General features: G+C 41.7%; 1 protein-coding gene and 1 long non-coding RNA gene across 2 annotated transcripts in view; both read right to left on the bottom strand.

Moving 5' to 3' along the window:
* LOC117504818 overlaps positions 1–17,817 on the bottom strand; it is a 3,434,143-nt gene that overhangs the window by 1,385,103 nt on the left and 2,031,223 nt on the right. The window lies entirely within an intron of this gene.
* LOC117504929 lies at positions 12,646–17,810 on the bottom strand. The gene is made up of 3 exons (XR_004558987.1): positions 17,750–17,810; positions 12,963–13,103; positions 12,646–12,855 (listed from the first exon to the last, which is right to left on the bottom strand). It is a non-coding gene; the product is annotated as an uncharacterized LOC117504929 (long non-coding RNA).

Here is a 17,817-nt window from a genome sequence, read left to right as displayed (position 1 = left end):
CACACACACCTGCCCCAGCTCCTCCAGGGGAACCCCAAAGCGTTCCCAAGCCAGCCGAGAGATGTAGTCCCTCCAGCATGTCCTGGGTCTTCCCCGGGGCCTCCTCCCAATGGGACGTGCCCGGAACACCTCTCCAGCGAGGCATCTAGGGAGCATCCGGAAAAGATGCCCGAGCCACCTCAACTGACTCCTTTCGACGTGGAGGAGCAGCGGCTCGACTCTGAGCTCCTCCCGAGTGACCGAGCTCGTCACCCTATCTCTAAGGGAGTGCCCAGCCACCCTGAGGAGGAAACTCATCTCGGCCGCTTGTACCCGCGATCTCGTTCTTTCGGTCATGAGCCAAATTTCATGACCATAGGTGAGGATCGGAACGTAGATCGATCAGTAAATCGAGAGCTTTGCCCCCCTACTCGGCTCTCTCTTCACCACAATGGTCCGATACAGCGACCGCGTCACTGCAGACGATGCACCAATCCGTCTATCGATCTCACACTTCATACGTCCCTCACTCGTGAACAAGACCCCGAGATACTTAAACTCCTCCACTTGAGGCAAGGACACTCCACCGACCTGAAGAGGGCAAAGCACCTTTTTCCAGTCGAGAACCATGGCCTCGGATTTGGAGGTGCTGATTTTCATCCCGGACGCCTCGCACTCGGCTGCAAACCGCCCCAGTGCACACTGAAGGTCCTGATTTGACGAAGCCAATAGAACCACATCGTCCGCAAACAGCAGAGACGAGATTCTGTGGTTCCAAAACCAGACCCCCTCTACACCCTGGCTGCGCCTAGTAATTCTGTCCATAAAAATAATGAACAGAACCGGTGACAAAGGGCAGCCCTGGCGGAGGCCAACGTGCACTGGAAACAGGTTTGACTTACTACCGGCAATGCGAACCAAGCTCCTGCTGCTGTCGTACAGGGACCGGATAGCCCTTAGCAAAGGACCCTGGACCCCATACTCCCGGAGCACTCCCCACAGGGTGCCCCGAGGGACACGGTCGAACGCCTTCTCCAGATCCACAAAGCACATATATAAGCCAAATAATTTAATGTTTTGTAATGTTGCTGTTTGCACCAGAGAGTGTGTGCCAACTATTCACCTTATTCAGCCCCGCCCACTTTTACAGCAGAGGCATTTCCGTTTTGGATTACGACTTCCGGTGAGTGGTGTTTTCAGTACAGAACAGAAGATATTACATGGATAGAAACAAAAACCTTTTTGAAAAACTCAAAGGGATCGACTCTGGCTCACCCACGGGTCATAACAGAGTGGGAAGATGACATGAAAAAGTGGCCCCCCACAACTACTTTGTGTTGTCACTCAGCGTGGACAGTTTCACTATGACGAACTATGAGCTTCGTGCCGCCCAGCGCCGCTGAAGCTCATAAAAAAAGCATAATCAAGTTAAAATACTACCCGACAAGTAGTATCACCATAATGCCAAGATTACGTAACCTTAATGGTGTTATTACACGCAGTGTTTGGTTGTATCAAACGTCAGAAAATGAGTAAATAAGCTAGCAGCTAATGCTACAAACATAGCTTACCCGTTTTTCTCACTAGCATCCGCCGTGGCTTCTTCAACGGAGCGTTATAGTCCAATAATTTCTCCGTGTAAAGATCCAGTAGTGTGGGTTTTTTTCTCCATAAAATGAAAATAACAGACAGGGACGCGTCTGGGTGGATTTTTCAAATTCAGCGCCTTTATCCAGCACCGGAGATCCTCATATTTCAATGGAGGAGGGAGCAAGTTAAATGCTGGTCCACAGCACTCCGATCTCTACATTCCATGTTCAAAACATCGTTCTGAAAGTGATAGTTTCCTCTTCTTCCAGTTGTTGTGGCACCTACAAACTGAACAATTAATGCTGCTCATGTTTGGACACTTCTACTGTACTGTGTTCCCACATAGATAATCATTGACGCAGCTGCAAACCGGAAGTTGCTTTCCAAAATGGCGCCGCCCACCCTGACTTCCTGAATAAGGTGAATAGGGGCATCACATACTCAGCCCCCTGTTAAAGTCTACTCCAGGGTGCTGGAAAGGAGGGTTCGGCCGAAAGTCAAACCTCTTATTGAAGAGGAACAATGTGGGTTCCATCCTGGTTGTGAAACAACCGACCAGCTCTTCACACTGACAAGGATCCTGAAAGGGGCCTGGGAGTACATCTATCCAGTCTACATGTGTTTTGTGGACTTGAAGAAGGCATATGATCGGGTACCCAGGAGATACTGTGGGAGGTGCTATGGGAGTATGGAGTGTGGGGGGGGTGTTCCTTCTCAGGGCCGTCCAATCTCTGTACTCACAAAGCGAGAGCTGTGTTTGGGTGCTCGGTAGTCAGTCAAACTCCTTTCCGGTGGGGGTTTGGACTCCACCAGGGCTGCGCCTTGTCATCAATCCTGTTTGTGATATTCATGGACAGGATATCGAGGTGCAACAAATTGCTGATGTTTGTGTCGTAACACTGTGGCACAGAGGACTGAAGGCACTTCATCTGATAATAAAAAGACAACTGGGAGATGGAGGTGAATTTAAAGCACAGATTCTTCTGACAACAATCAGTTCCTGATTTTTTTTCATCAAAAAAGCCTTCAAGGCCAAACAAGAGGAACAGATTAAAAACAGATGAAAAGATGAAGAAAATGCTGAAGTTTTTTTTAGATCCAGATATTTGTGTGAGGAGACATTTTCAGTTACGAACATCAACAAGAACCCACTTGAGTTTCAATGACTTGAGTCAGCTTTTGTTACGGGCTAAGCGGACTGATCTCACAAAACCAAAGTTAGTTCTGTTAACAAAGACTGTTTCTGGGACCAGACTTCCATCACAACCTCTCTTTCTCTTTTTCAAACACACATTTGTTGTGTTTGAAAACACGTGTTGTCTTTAATTCTGATGTGTGCCATTATTACGGTAAACAAGTAATAATTGTGGACTAATTGCTGTCTGAGGTAATTGGAGTGTAAACATAATTTCTCCACTGTAAGATCAATAAAGTATATCTAATCTAACATTTCTGCACACTTCCACATTTACACTATTCAGGTCGACATGTCACGTCTGGTCACAAAGCCGGCTATTAGTTTGGGTTGTTGAGGTGAGCTGTAGAAAATAATGGATTTTATTCATTGAAGCCATGTTGATTTGAATTAATATTGCAGTGATGAATAAATTATGGGAGTAAAGATAATTATTCTTGGTCTGCTCATAACCAGAGCTGCTCTTACTCGTGTACAAAAGGTTATCGATGTTCACCTTTTAGTGACAAGTGTTGGATCAAAATAAACCAAACCTCTACATGCCAGAACACACAAATCACTGCCACCAGAATCCTTTGTTACCTTTGTTCATTTCTAAATTCAAAGTCCCTGCTGATCTTGGGGCAAAGGGAGAGGAAACATTGAGGACGGTGACGTCACTTTCCTTCAGTAAGAAATTATCCAGAGATTTTACATGCATCTTTCATCAAACTCCTCCTCATCCTGTTGTGTAAGTATTGACAGAATCTCTGGAGGAATACCAGAGGAGTAAAATATTTGACTGTTACAACAACACATTATAAAGTATCAGTAACACAAACAAAGCTGAGTGAACAAACCTGTTCTATAGGAGAGATTTGGAGGATTAAAAACAGCATCCAGCCCTTTACCTCTTTTGTTCTCTTCTTTTAAATGACACATTTCTTCTTCCTGGTCTGTGATCGTTCCCTCATCAGCAGGTGTTTGCTGTAGTTTCAACGTGTCCCTCAGCTGCTGGACTTCAGACATGTTTGTAGAAAGACTTTAAAACACACAAAAGAAAGAGAGAGTCAACGACCAAGTGGAGGAAAGACTAAAAACAGGCCGATTTAATCATCTGCTGCTGCTCTGCTGCCCAGGCTGACCAATCACAAGTGTGAGACAACACCGAAATGTCCCTGTGCTGGGACAGACGTTTTAAAGCAAGAGACACCAACCCTGTTCCCAGACATCGCCAGACATGAAAGTTTTCCTAAAGTTCCGGTCACACAGCACTAAGGAAGGACAACAACGCCCAAACGAAAGTCCAGATTTTGGACTTTCATTGGCATTGTTTAACCTTCGCTCAGCTTCGTTCCTGCAACTGGCACTTTGTCAGAGTTTTTAAACTCAAAATTTGAACGAATGCCGCCAACAACTGTATTTTGTTTTGCTGTCATTTTTGTCAATTTCTTATTGTGTGTTTAGTTCAGTGGTGGGCACAGATAACCAAAAAATTAACTTCTATAACAGATAATAAGATAACTGAAAAGTTATCTTTGATAAAGATAAACTGATAAACCACCCAAAAATGTATCGGAAGTTACAGATAATCGATATCCGATAAATTCCGGTGTTGTCTCTGGGACATTTGCAGTTACTAAGAAGCTGAAATTGATTTTTAACACGATCGCTTTTGAATGCATCAAAAGCGACAAAAGACCCAAAGAATGAATAAGAATGTTTGACTATGCTGCCCCCTGTAGGAAGCAGCACAGACAAATCCTGAGAGCACCCACAAAATCAGCTCTCTACTAATCATAATCATTTTTCTTTCAACATTCTGCCCCTGCTAGAAGCTCTCGTTTACTACAACGCTCCCAGCACAGAGGCACCCCGAGAGCAGCCATAAGGCCAGCTCTCTATCAATTACAATGCTCCGGTCAGGCTGTGGTCTTGAAAAGTAAAGTCATACTAACTTATGGTTTTGTGAAAATACTGATAGAATAATTCCATTAATGTTAATTCTGTCATTTGTACAAAGTTAAAATATAACATATCTTTTAATGTTGAATAAGGCACTAATTCTGAGGTTTTGTAACAAACACAGACCGCAAAGCATTCTGGGTAAAGGTGCCTCTGCTAAACACTGACTGGTTCAGTCATTCATTATCTAAACCAATATGTTAATGTGACGTGTGTTGGTTTAAAGATAAATGTGCTATTGTAAAATATTCCATTTTTAGTTGTAAAAACAGGCATTTTTACAGAGCCCTGGAAGTGTCATCGCAATTGCATGTTTTAAAACTTTTATGATGTTGTAAAACATGCACTCAATATTAGTAAGTAAGTAAATTTATTTATATACTGCCTTTCACAGACATAAGTCACAAAGCACTTCACAGGTTAAAATGCAATAATAAATAATGAAAACAGATCAAACAAAGGACAAGGTTAACAATTGGTCAGTTCTGAAAAGCCTTATCTTGACACAAATGTTGGCTTTACACTGTGCATGTTTTGGCCATTTTTCAGATGATTTTTCATTTGTGCGAGAATTTTTGGGACCGAGTTTCAGGTTAATCGCCTCCTGCATTGTGGAGTAACAAGCTTTAACATCTCACGACCACCTCCTGCTGCTAAAAGCTACAAGCATCCAACCACAGAGCTGTCTTGTAATGTTTTTTTTGTTGTTTTGTTTTTAAACTTAATTTGTAAAAAAAAAAAGAAAAAAAAAAAGCCATTTGAAAAGCCAAAAAGTTGATTTGACCACTATCTGATATAACCGGGTTAAAATAAACAGAACACTGCCATCTACTGGTACCCAGACGTTTAATACTGCCATGAACAGTACTGGCCAGTAGATGGCAGTAGCGGCCTTGAAAACTTGTCAAACAAAATTCCAGATAATCCGTGTCTGCTACATTTAAGATGCGTGGAATTTAACAACCGCAAATACACTGACATATATAAACCCAGAGAATATATTCATGAGAGTTTTAGGCACTAGAGTTTAATGCTGTTATCCATGGACCCTGAACAGAGTGTCTGAAATGCATTTGTCCTGTCGTGAACATCTGAGATTACCTTATGCTACCCATAATGCATTGCTGCCTGGCACAGCATGTGCTCACAAAACTTTAAAAATTAGCACATTACTTTAAAACAAAAACATATATCTTACAGACATGACAGTAATTTTAAATAACTTGTCCAAAATGAGTAGGTTAAAATTTGAACCATAAGTTAAAAATGTATGCCTCTGGATGAGTTGGTGATATTGCAATTATATCAGTATGGTGTTAAAGAAAATGACTTTTTTTGGTCACCAGTTCTTCTTTGATTACAGAGGATAGAACAACACACCTATTAGGAAACTTTTAACAGGTAGGTCTCAACTGTTTTAATAGTTTTAAAAATGTTTTTCACTGTTCAGCTTAGTTTAGTACGTTATCGGTCTAAAAGTTATCGGACGGCAATTCATCGGACGATAATTAATCCGATGATGGTTTTTAAATTTATCTAAAAAGATAATCCGATAATGAAAACATTATCTTCGATAATTATGTTATCGGAAGTGTGCCAGTGTTTGTAACATTAACAAAGTTGAACAAAATACTAATCTTCATTCGACCTCACACGTCCGACGTACTGAACGAACGCAACATCATCTTAATCAATAACCAAAGCCTTGACGAACTGAACGAAACATTCTTGTAAAGCAACGTTTTCATACAGTAACAACAGTGTTAAGAACGTTTTATCAACTATGTACGCAAGTTTCAATCATTTGTGGCTAACCTGCGTGTGCACGTAGCCTTCGTCTGACATGGACAGTTCCCCGTGACTAGTGCCATGGACGGTGATGATCCCCAGCATGGGGACGAACCAGCCCGCCTTACCAACGAGTGCGAGATAGCTGTTCTTGAGGCTAAAGTTGATGATGACGAATTCATTGTGAACATGTACCAATGGGAAAGGGGCAGGAACAGAGATCAAATCAATTTTATTTATATAGCGCCAAATCACAACAAACAGTTGCCCCAAGGCGCTTTATATTAGATAGCTTTATTTATCATTTTCATGACAACAATGACATTTGCACACTCACATACCACAGACAAACCGCAATTAAACCACAATTATTACTTGTTCACCGTAATAATGGCACACATCAGAAATTAGACAACACATATACGAGGTCTGTTAGAAAATATCCGACCTTATTATTTTTTTCAAAAACCATATGGATTTGAATCACGTGTGATTACATCAGACATGCTTGAACCCTCGTGGGCATGCGAGAGTTTTTTCACGCCTGTCGGTTACGTCATTCGCCTGTGGGCAGTCTTTGAGTGAAGAGTGGCCCACCCTCTCGTCGTTTTTTCGTTGTTTAGGAATGGCTCAGAGACTGCTGCTTTGTTTGATAAAAAATTTTTCAAAAACTGTAAGGCACAACTGAGTGGACACCATTCGATAAATTCAGCTGGTTTTCGGTAAAAATTTTAACGGCTGAGAGATTTTGGTCTGGTAGTGTCGCTTTAAGGACGGCCCACGGCGCCTGACAGTGATCTGCGCTTCGAGGCGGCAGCGTCTCGCTGTTTTAAGTTGAAAACGGCCACATTTCAGGCTCTGTTGACCCAGTAAGTCGTCAGAGAACTTTCAGAAGAAGTCGGCATGAGGAGTTTATTCGGACATTCCATTGTTAACGGACATTTTGTAATGAAAGAACGTGCGGGCAGAGTCGCATGTCGGGCCGGACCCGACCGCAGGGGTCGCGACAAGAAAAACACCTCCGTTGGAAACCTTAACGGGCAAGTTGGAACATGCCCAAGCTGTTAAACAATTTCTCAGTTACTCACTTGTTGAAAGACATCAAAAGCCACCTGAATTTTACAAATGGTTTTCAACAGGGAGCTGTTTTTCCTGTCGCGGCGCACACAGATTCGCTGAGTCGTCACGGAAACGACTCCGCGAATTTGCGCGCACGTCTTTCATTACAAAATGTCCTTAAACAGTGGAGTGTCCGCATAAAGCCCTCATGCCGGCCTCTTCTGAATCTTCTCTGTTCTCTCACGATGTCCTGGGTGAATTAAGCCTTAAATTAGGATGTTTTCAGGTCGAAACAGGCTGACGACGGCGCCTGGAAGCGCTGCGCGACGTCCCGCTCCGTGGGAAGTCCTTACAGCAACAGAAACACCCCATAATCTCTCATCAGCCATTAAACTTTTCACCAAAAACCAGCTAAATTTCTCGAATAGTGTCCACTCGGATATTAATCACAGGTCCAGAAAAAATTTTGATAAAGCAACGCGCGCCGTCTCGAGCAGCGTGTGAAACAAAGGAATTCAGCTGAGAGGGCTGACCCACATCTCACTCAAGGCCTGCCCACAGGGAAATGGCGTCACCGACACGCGTGAAAAAACTCACGCATGCGCACGAGGGTTCAACCATGATTGGTGTAATCGCACGTCATTCAAATCCATATAGTTAAAAAAAAAAATTAGTGTTGGTTTCTTATCTAAGAGACCTCATACATTTGACATTGTTATGTGCAATAAAACTTGAACAGTCCGTTTTCCCAATTGAGGCGATGTGGTGTGTTACAGCCGCTGCAACCTTAAGTCGCGCCACCAGTCGGCCAGCTTGGGAATGTCGTTGACAGCGCCGGAGAGGGGAGGTGTTGATCAGGGAAGGGAGCGGAACGGGCACTTATTATGTCCTTTGATCATATTGTATGAAAAACAGAAAAAAAGGGGGAAATTTCACACTTTTATAGTTATCTTTACAATGAAAGTGTGTTAAGAAATTTGTTCTAGTAGTCTATGATGACTTTTTCACCTATTTTCAGCATCATTATATGCAAATATTGCCGTTTTGTGCTTGTCCCACACCCAGACTTTTGATCTTCAATGATAAAAATGAATGGTAAAGAAACGTTTTTTTCTAATGTTTTAAAATATCTCTAAATAAAATATCAGTAAAATAATCAAAACATAATTGGGGTATTCAATGTCATACAACTGTTGTGATTTTATTTTTCAACAAAATGTAGTTGTCCCACACTACTGCTGTAATTTCCACCACAACATTGTAATGTCCCTTTAAACAGTTTGTATGAAAGATTGTTTGGGTAGGTTCTATGGAGATAAACAGTGACAGAGCACATGTATATAGCACCAAATCACAAACAGTTGCCCCAAGACGCTTTATATTGTAAGGCAATGGTGTGGTGGAAATTACATTTACAAGGCCAATAGTGCCGTATTTAAAGAATCACCCCTTTATGTCTGTAAGACATTCCTGCAGTTTAACTAATTGGTGTGTGTCCTCTGGCTTCATGGATAGATAAAGCTGGGTATCATCTGCGTAACAATGAAAATTTAAGCAATGCTTTCTAATAATACTGCCTAAGGGAAGCATGTACAAAGTGAATAAAATCGGTCCTAGCACAGAACCTTGTGGAACTCCATAATTAACCTTAGTCTGTGAAGAAGACTCCCCATTTACATGAACAAATTGTAATCTATTAGATAAATATGATTCAAATTGTAATTCACCGCAGCGCAGTGCCTTTAATACCTATGGCGTGCTCTAATCTCTGTAATAAAATTTAATGGTCAACAGGACGAGCACAGAGATGAGGCCACTGTCTGAGGCCATAAGAAGATCATTTGTAACCTTCACTAATGCTATTTCTGTACTATGATGAATTCTGAACCTGACTGAAACTCTTCAAATAGACCATTCCTCTGCAGATGATCAGTTAGCTGTTTTACAACTACCCTTTCAAGACTTTTTGAGAGAAAAGGAAGGCTGGAAATTAGCCTATAATTAGCTAAGATAGCTGGGTCAAGTGATGGCTTTTTAAGTAATGGTTTAATTACTGCCACCTTAAAAGCCTGTGGTACATAGCCAACTAATAAAGATAGATTGATCATATTTAAGATCGAATCATTAAATAATGGTAGGGCTTCCTTGAGCAGCCTGGTAGGAATGGCATCTAATAGACATGTTGATGGTTTGGAGGAAGTAACTAATGAAAATAACTCAGACAGAACAATCGGAGAGAAAGAGTCTAACCAAATACCGGCATTACTGAAACCAGCCAAAGATAACGATATGTCTTTGGGATGGTTATGAGTAATTTTTTTCTCTAATAGTTAAAATTTTATTAGCAAAGAAAGTCATGAAGTTAAAGTTAAAGGAATACTCGGCTCAATAGAGCTCCGACTGTCAGCCTGGCTACAGTGCTGAAAAGAAACCTGGGGTTGTTCTTATTTTCTTCAATTAGTGATGAGTAGCAAGATGTCCTAGCTTTACGGAGGGCTTTTTTATAGAGCAACAGACTCTTTTTCCAGGCTAAGTGAAGATCTTCTAAATTAGTGAGACGCCATTTCCTCTCCAACTTACGGGTTATCTGCTTTAAGCTGCGAGTTTGTGAGTTATACCACGGAGTCAGGCACTTCTGATTTAAAGCTCTCTTTTTCAGAGGAGCTACAGCATCCAAAGTTGTCTTCAATGAAGATGTAAAACTATTGACGAGATACTCTATCTCACTTACAGAGTTTAGGTAGCTACTCTGCACTGTGTTGGTATATGGTATTAGAGAACATAAAGAAGGAATCATATCCTTAAACCTAGTTACAGCGCTTTCTGAAAGACTTCTAGTGTAATGAAACTTATTCCCCACTGCTGGGTAGTCCATCAGAGTAAATGTAAATGTTATTAAGAAATGATCAGACAGAAGGGAGTTTTCAGGGAATACTGTTAAGTCTTCAATTTCCATACCATAAGTCAGAACAAGATCTAAGATATGATTAAAGTGGTGGGTGGACTCATTTACTTTTTGAGCAAAGCCAATTGAGTCTAATAATAGATTAAATGCAGTGTTGAGGCTGTCATTCTCAGCATCTATGTGGACGTTAAAATTGCCCACTATAATTATCTTACCTGAGCTAAGCACTAAGTCAGACAAAAGGTCTGAAAATTCACAGGGAAACTCACAGTAACAACCAGGTGGATGATAGATAATAACAAATAAAACTGGTTTTTGGGACTTCCAATTTGTGTGTAAGACTACAACTGCTTCCTGGTCCCAACCCTGGATAGTCACAGTTTGGAGGGTTTAATAAAATTGGCCAGATTTCTAGAAACGAGAGCTGCTCCATCCAAAGTGGGATAGATGCCGTCTCTCCTAACAAGACCAGGTTTTCCCCAGAAACTTTGCCAATTATCTATGAAGCCCACCTCATGAGATGGTGGTCAAGACCATGGATCCAGTGCTGAAGACAATTTGGTCTGTATGACCAACTCATGGTTAAACTGAGGGGCCAATATCCACAGTCAATCCATAACTTTATGCGAATGCCGGCCGAGATTTATGACGAGCTTCTCAGGAGAGTTGGTCCACGTATCACAAAGCAGGGGACGTGTTACTGAGCGGCTCTGGATCCAGGCCTGAAGCTGGCACTAACTCCATCATTTGGCTTCTGGAACCAAGTACCGCAGTATGCAGTATGGAGGGTGCATTCCTCACAACACAACTGCTGTTGCAGTCCGAGAAGCGTGTAAAGCCACCTGTAAAGAGGTCATGGATGAATGTTTCACACCTCCAACTTCACCTCTACAGTGGCTGGCTATTGCCGAGGGCTTCTTCAGGAAATGGCAATTACGATCTGTTGTGGTGTCCTTGAGGACAAGCATACTGCTTGTGTCCTCCTGGTACAGGAAGCATGTGCCGCAATTATAAAAGATTCTTTAGTGTTGTTCTCCTTGCCTTGGCTGATTCAGACTCTCAATTTCTATTTTAGGTAAAGGATCATTAAGTGATGCCCAGATTTATAACAAATCTGAACTGAAGGCCTGCCTTGAAGACAGCACAATAGGCCTTCCTGACCCACGGCCACTCCCACATGACACAGAAGCCATATCATTCTCTTGGGTTGGAGATGATGCCTTTGCTTTGAGCCCTACTCTGATGAAACCATACGCTCATCGCCACCTCACAGATGAAGAACAGAGCTTCAATTACAGACTGCCACGTGCAAGAAGAGGGTAGAAAATGCACTTGGAATTCTAGCAAATTGGTTCCAGGATCTCCTGGCGACAATGCACCACAGTCCAAGGACTGTGTGACTCATTGTCCAAACCTGTATGGTGGTCCATAATCTTATGCGGAATAGATGCCCCGACCTCCAGAATAACATCATTGATCTTGAAGATATCCCCACTTGGCAGTTGGTGCCTGGAGCGTGGAGGCAAGGGAACGATCTGCAGGATATAAAAATCCATAGTGGGCACAATACTGCAAATAACCCCGGCAAGACCCAAAGGAACTTACTGAAGTATTGATGCAATTCCGAGGCGGGTGCAGTGCCATGGCAGAGAGAAATGTGCCACATTTGAACATTGTGTATAATTATATGCACATTTTAAGTTGGAACTCTCATGTTTAAATTTGTTCATTTGGCAAAACTGATTTGTTAGAAGACATGAAAATTTATTATGTTCTAAATAATAAAACTGTTATCAACATTCTTTAAATTTTCTTCTGTCTTTACTGAACAACATATAAAGATTATTGTAACTTATGTGTAATAGGACTGAAAAATACATATTTTTTTAATGCGACTGAAAATGATTCTAAGTTGTGTTTACCAGGACAGGAGCGGCTGCAGTCCTCGGACAGGCAGGACAGTGTGTCGTGGCTTTGTGTGGTGGTGAGGTGGTTGCTGTTGGAACTTCTGTTGTTGCTTGACCCGATCCTCTTCAGCCCCATTTTCATATTTTGTCAACACCTGGCAGATTTCCTCCTTTGCTTTTCTGTAGCTCCATTCCGACATGGTGTTTAAGGAGTCCCGGACATAGGCTGCGAAGGCGTTCCTAGCTGTGCTGGGGTGCTGCTCTTTACACTTCTGCAGTTCTTCCATGCGGGCCCGACTCTCCTCCGCTCGTTCCTGCATTAGCAGTAACATTCGGTCCATCTCGTCTTCTTTGATACTTTGCCTTCTTGGACCAGCTGAAGTGGAAGTCCTCGGTTCGCCTTCAGAGTCTACGTCCGCGGCCTCCTGTGCAGCAGCAGCTTCAGCAGCATCCAAGATGCCCGAGTCCTCAAGGATAACAGCCTCCACCTGTAGAGACAAAATCAGAAACAAAGGTAAGTTTTATTGGAAGTTTAAAAAACATGTAATTAATTAATGTAACAAGTTTAGGAAATTAAAGTAATGTTTGTACTTACACTTGGATGCCTTGATGAACCATTGCCAGTTTGTCCAGTTTTCATCATCATTATCTCCTTCCCTGACTTCCTTTTGCCCTTCTTGATGAGTCGAGTGTTTGTGTCACGGACGCTCTTAAACACGGAGGCTGACAGGTTCAGCTGCAAGTAGAGAAAAGTACACAATTTGGCATTTTATATATATATATATATATATATATATATATATATATATATACACACACTCAACAAAAATATAAATGCAACACTTTTGGTTTTGCTCCCATTTTGTATGAGATGAACTCAAAGATCTAAATCTTTTTCCACATACACAATATCACCATTTCTCTCAAATATTGTTAACAAACCAGTCTAAATCTGTGATAGTGAGCACTTTTCCTTTGCTGAGATAATCCATCCCACCTCACAGGTGTGCCATACCAAGATGCTGATTAGACACCATGATTAGTGCACAGGTGTGCCTTAGACTGCCCACAATAAAAGGCCACTCTGAAAGGTGCAGTTTTATCACACAGCACAATGCCACAGATGTCGCAAGATTTGAGGGAGCGTGCAATTGGCATGCTGACAGCAGGAATGTCAACCAGAGCTGTTGCTCATGTATTGAATGTTCATTTCTCTACCATAAGCCGTCTCCAAAGTCGTTTCAGAGAATTTGGCAGTACGTCCAACCAGCCTCACAAACGCAGACCACGTGTAACCACACCAGCCCAGGACCTCCACATCCAGCATGTTCACCTCCAAGATCGTCTGAGACCAGCCACTCGGACAGCTGCTGGAACAATCGGTTTGCATAACCAAAGAATTTCTGCACAAACTGTCAGAAACCATCTCTGGGAAGCTCATCTGCATGCTCGTCATCCTCATCGGGGTCTTGACCTGACTCCAGTTCATCGTCGTAACCAACTTGAGTGGGAAAATGCTCACATTCGCTGGCGTTTGGCACATTGGAGAGGTGTTCTCTTCACGGATGATGCGAAGGAGATGTGTTGCACTGCATGAGGCAAATGGTGGTCACACCAGATACTGACTGGTATCCCCCCCAATAAAACAAAACTGCACCTTTCAGAGTGGCCTTTTATTGTGGGCAGTCTAAGGCACACCTGTGCACTAATCATGGTGTCTAATCAGCATCTTGGTATGGCACACCTGTGAGGTGGGATGGATTATCTCAGCAAAGGAGAAGTGCTCACTATCACAGATTTAGACTGGTTTGTTAACAATATTTGAGGGAAATGGTGATATTGTGTATGTGGAAAAAGTTTTAGATCTTTGAGTTCATCTCATACAAAATGGGAGCAAAACCAAAAGTGTTGCGTTTATATTTTTGTTGAGTATATATATATATATTTATTTATTTTTACTTTGAAGAGGAACACAACTCCGTTTAGCAATCCAACACCAATTTGGCATGTTAAAATATTGTAAATAAATATTAATAATAACAACAATAATATATATATATATGAAGAGGAACACAACTCCATTTATTTAATTCTGCCACACATGAACTAACATACATGATGCCTCCTGATAACGTCCACCCCTTCTCTGGGCATGCTCCGCCCACTTATGCTGCTTCCCACTCTTAAAATTATGTCCAACTCTTACAATTATAATAAACAGCAAAAAACGTGCACTTAAAGGGCAACTAAATTATGGTGCTATTTGGGTGGGGAAAAATAAAAAGCTATGTTGGGTCTCAAACCTGCAGTGATTGGATGTTAAAGCACATGCCTTACGACTTAACCACCATCTATTGTTGCACAGTATGCGACAACATTAGAATCCAAAGATGCCACCGGAAGCAGCTGCAACAGCCACAATGAGTAAACAGAGCAGGCTCGAAACAACATCTTGGAAAAAAAATAGACAACCTCTCTAGGATGACCATATTTTGATTAGCAAAATCCAGGACACTCAACCTGGCAATGAGATACTCAAATGATACTCAAGTGCTGGTCAACTTAATGGCCCAATGCAAAACAATGAAAACCAGAACACTGCCATCACTTTCTAAAAGACAACTCAGGACAGGACAGGACAATCCCTGGGAAGTCAGGACATTTGGTCACCCGAAACCTGTCGGCATCCATGAAGAAAATGGACAATCTTGTTCAAGAAGAGACCAGGAATCTGCTCAGATAAGACACTAAGGACATTGCTCAGGAGCTGGAAAAAAAAAAAAGCTGAGCATTTATGGATCCACATATTTATATGAAGAAATACTTTAGGGTTATTTAGGGTCTGCTCCTTTCTCTGTCCTTGACCAAAGCAGCATCTACATCTGGAGTTGGTCCCCAAGTGCAGGACTCTGGCTGCCCACTGAATTAATCAATCAATCAATCAACTTTTTTTTTATATAGCGCCAAATCACAACAAACAGTTGCCCCAAGGCGCTTTATATTGTAAGGCAAGGCCATACAATAATTATGAAAAACCCCAACGGTCAAAACGACCCCCTGTGAGCAAGCACTTGGCTACAGTGGGAAGGAAAAACTCCCTTTTAACAGGAAGAAACCTCCAGCAGAACCAGGCTCAGGGAGGGGCAGTCTTCTGCTGAGACTGGTTGGGGCTGAGGGAAAGAACCAGGAAAAAGACATGCTGTGGAGGGGGGCAGAGATCGATCACTAATGATTAAATGCAGAGTGATGCATACAAAGCAAAAAGAGAAAGAAACAGTGCATCATGGGAACCCCCCCACAGTCTACGTCTAAAGCAGCATAACCAAGGGATAGTCCAGGGTCACCTGATCCAGCCCTAACTATAAGCCTTAGCGAAAAGGAAAGTTTTAAGCCTAATCTTAAAAGTAGAGAGGGTATCTGTCTCCCTGATCTGAATTGGGAGCTGGTTCCACAGGAGAGGAGCCTGAAAGCTGAAGGCTCTGCCTCCCATTCTACTCTTACAAACCCTAGGAACTACAAGTAAGCCTGCAGTCTGAGAGCGAAGCGCTCTAATGGGGTAATATGGTACTACGAGGTCCCTAAGATAAGATGGGACCTGATTATTCAAAACCTTATAAGTAAGAAGAAGAATTTTAAATTCTATTCTAGAATTAACAGGAAGCCAATGAAGAGAGGCCAACACGGGTGAGATATGCTCTCTCCAGCTAGTCCCCGTCAGTACTCTAGCTGCAGCAATTTGAATTAACTGAAGGCTTTTTAGGGAACTTTTAGGACAACCTGATAATAATGAATTACAATAGTCCAGCCTAGAGGAAATAAATGCATGAATTAGTTTTTCAGCATCACTCTGAGACAAGACCTTTCTGATTTTAGAGATATTGCGTAAATGCAAAAAAGCAGTCCTACATATTTGTTTAATATGCGCTTTGAATGACATATCCTGATCAAAAATGACTCCAAGATTTCTCACAGTATTACTAGAGGCCAGGGCAATGCCATCCAGAGTAAGGATCTGGTTAGACACCATGTTTCTAAGATTTGTGGGGCCAAGTACAATAACTTCAGTTTTATCTGAGTTTAAAAGCAGGAAATTAGAGGTCATCCATGTCTTTATGTCTGTAAGACAATCCTGCAGTTTAGCTAATTGGTGTGTGTCCTCTGGCTTCATGGATAGATAAAGCTGGGTATCATCTGCGTAACAATGAAAATTTAAGCAATACCGTCTAATAATACTGCCTAAGGGAAGCATGTATAAAGTGAATAAATTGGTCCTAGCACAGAACCTTGTGGAACTCCATAATTAACTTTAGTCTGTGAAGAAGATTCCCCATTTACATGAACAAACTGTAATCTATTAGACAAATATGATTCAAACCACCGCAGCGCAGTGCCTTTAATACCTATGACATGCTCTAATCTCTAATAAAATTTTATGGTCAACAGTATCAAAAGCAGCACTGAGGTCCAACAGAACAAGCACAGAGATAAGTCCACTGTCCGAAGCCATAAGAAGATCATTTGTAACCTTCACTAATGCCGTTTCTGTACTATGATGAATTCTAAAACCTGACTGAAACTCTTCAAATAGACCATTCCTCTGCAGGTGATCAGTTAGCTGTTTTACAACTACCCTCTCAAGAATCTTTGAGAGAAAAGGAAGGTTGGAGATTGGCCTATAATTAGCTAAGATAGATGGGTCAAGTGATGGCTTTTTAAGTAATGGTTTAATTACTGCCACCTTAAAAGCCTGTGGTACATAGCCAACTAACAAAGATAGATTGATCATATTTAAGATTGAAGCATTAAATAATGGTAGGACTTCCTTGAGCAGCCTGGCAGGAATGGGGTCTAATAAACATGTTGATTAATATTGTAGTGATGAATAAATTCTGGGGGCAAAGATAATTATTCTTCGTCTGCTTGTAACCAGAGCTGCTCTTACTCGTGTACAACAGGTTACCGATGTTGACCTTTTCGTGCCAAGTGTTGCATTAAAATAAACCAAACCTCTACTTGACACAATACACAAATCACTGCCACCAGAATCCTTTCAGTTACCTTTGGTCATTTCTAAATTCCAAGTCCCTGCTGATCCACAAAGGAAGACAAAACATTGAGGGTGGTGATGTCACTTTCCTTCAGGAATAAATTATCCAGAGATTTTACAGAATATGGAGAATTTTTACATGTATCTTTCATCAAAATCCTCCTCATCCTGTTGCGTAAGTATTGACAGAATCCCTGGAGGAATATCCGATGAGGAAAATATATGACTGTTACAACAACATGCTATCAAGTATCAGTAACACAAACAAAGCTGAGTGAACAAACCTGTTGTGTAGGAGAGATTTAGAGGATTAAAAACAGCATCCAGCCCTTTACCTCTTTTGTTCTCTAATTTTAAATGGCCCATTTCTTCTTCCTGGTCTGTGATCATTCCTTCAGCAGGT

This window comes from Thalassophryne amazonica, chromosome 23 (assembly GCF_902500255.1).
Source record: "Thalassophryne amazonica chromosome 23, fThaAma1.1, whole genome shotgun sequence".
Lineage (NCBI taxonomy): Eukaryota > Metazoa > Chordata > Actinopteri > Batrachoidiformes > Batrachoididae > Thalassophryne > Thalassophryne amazonica.
This window is presented reverse-complemented; position numbering and strand designations above follow the sequence as displayed.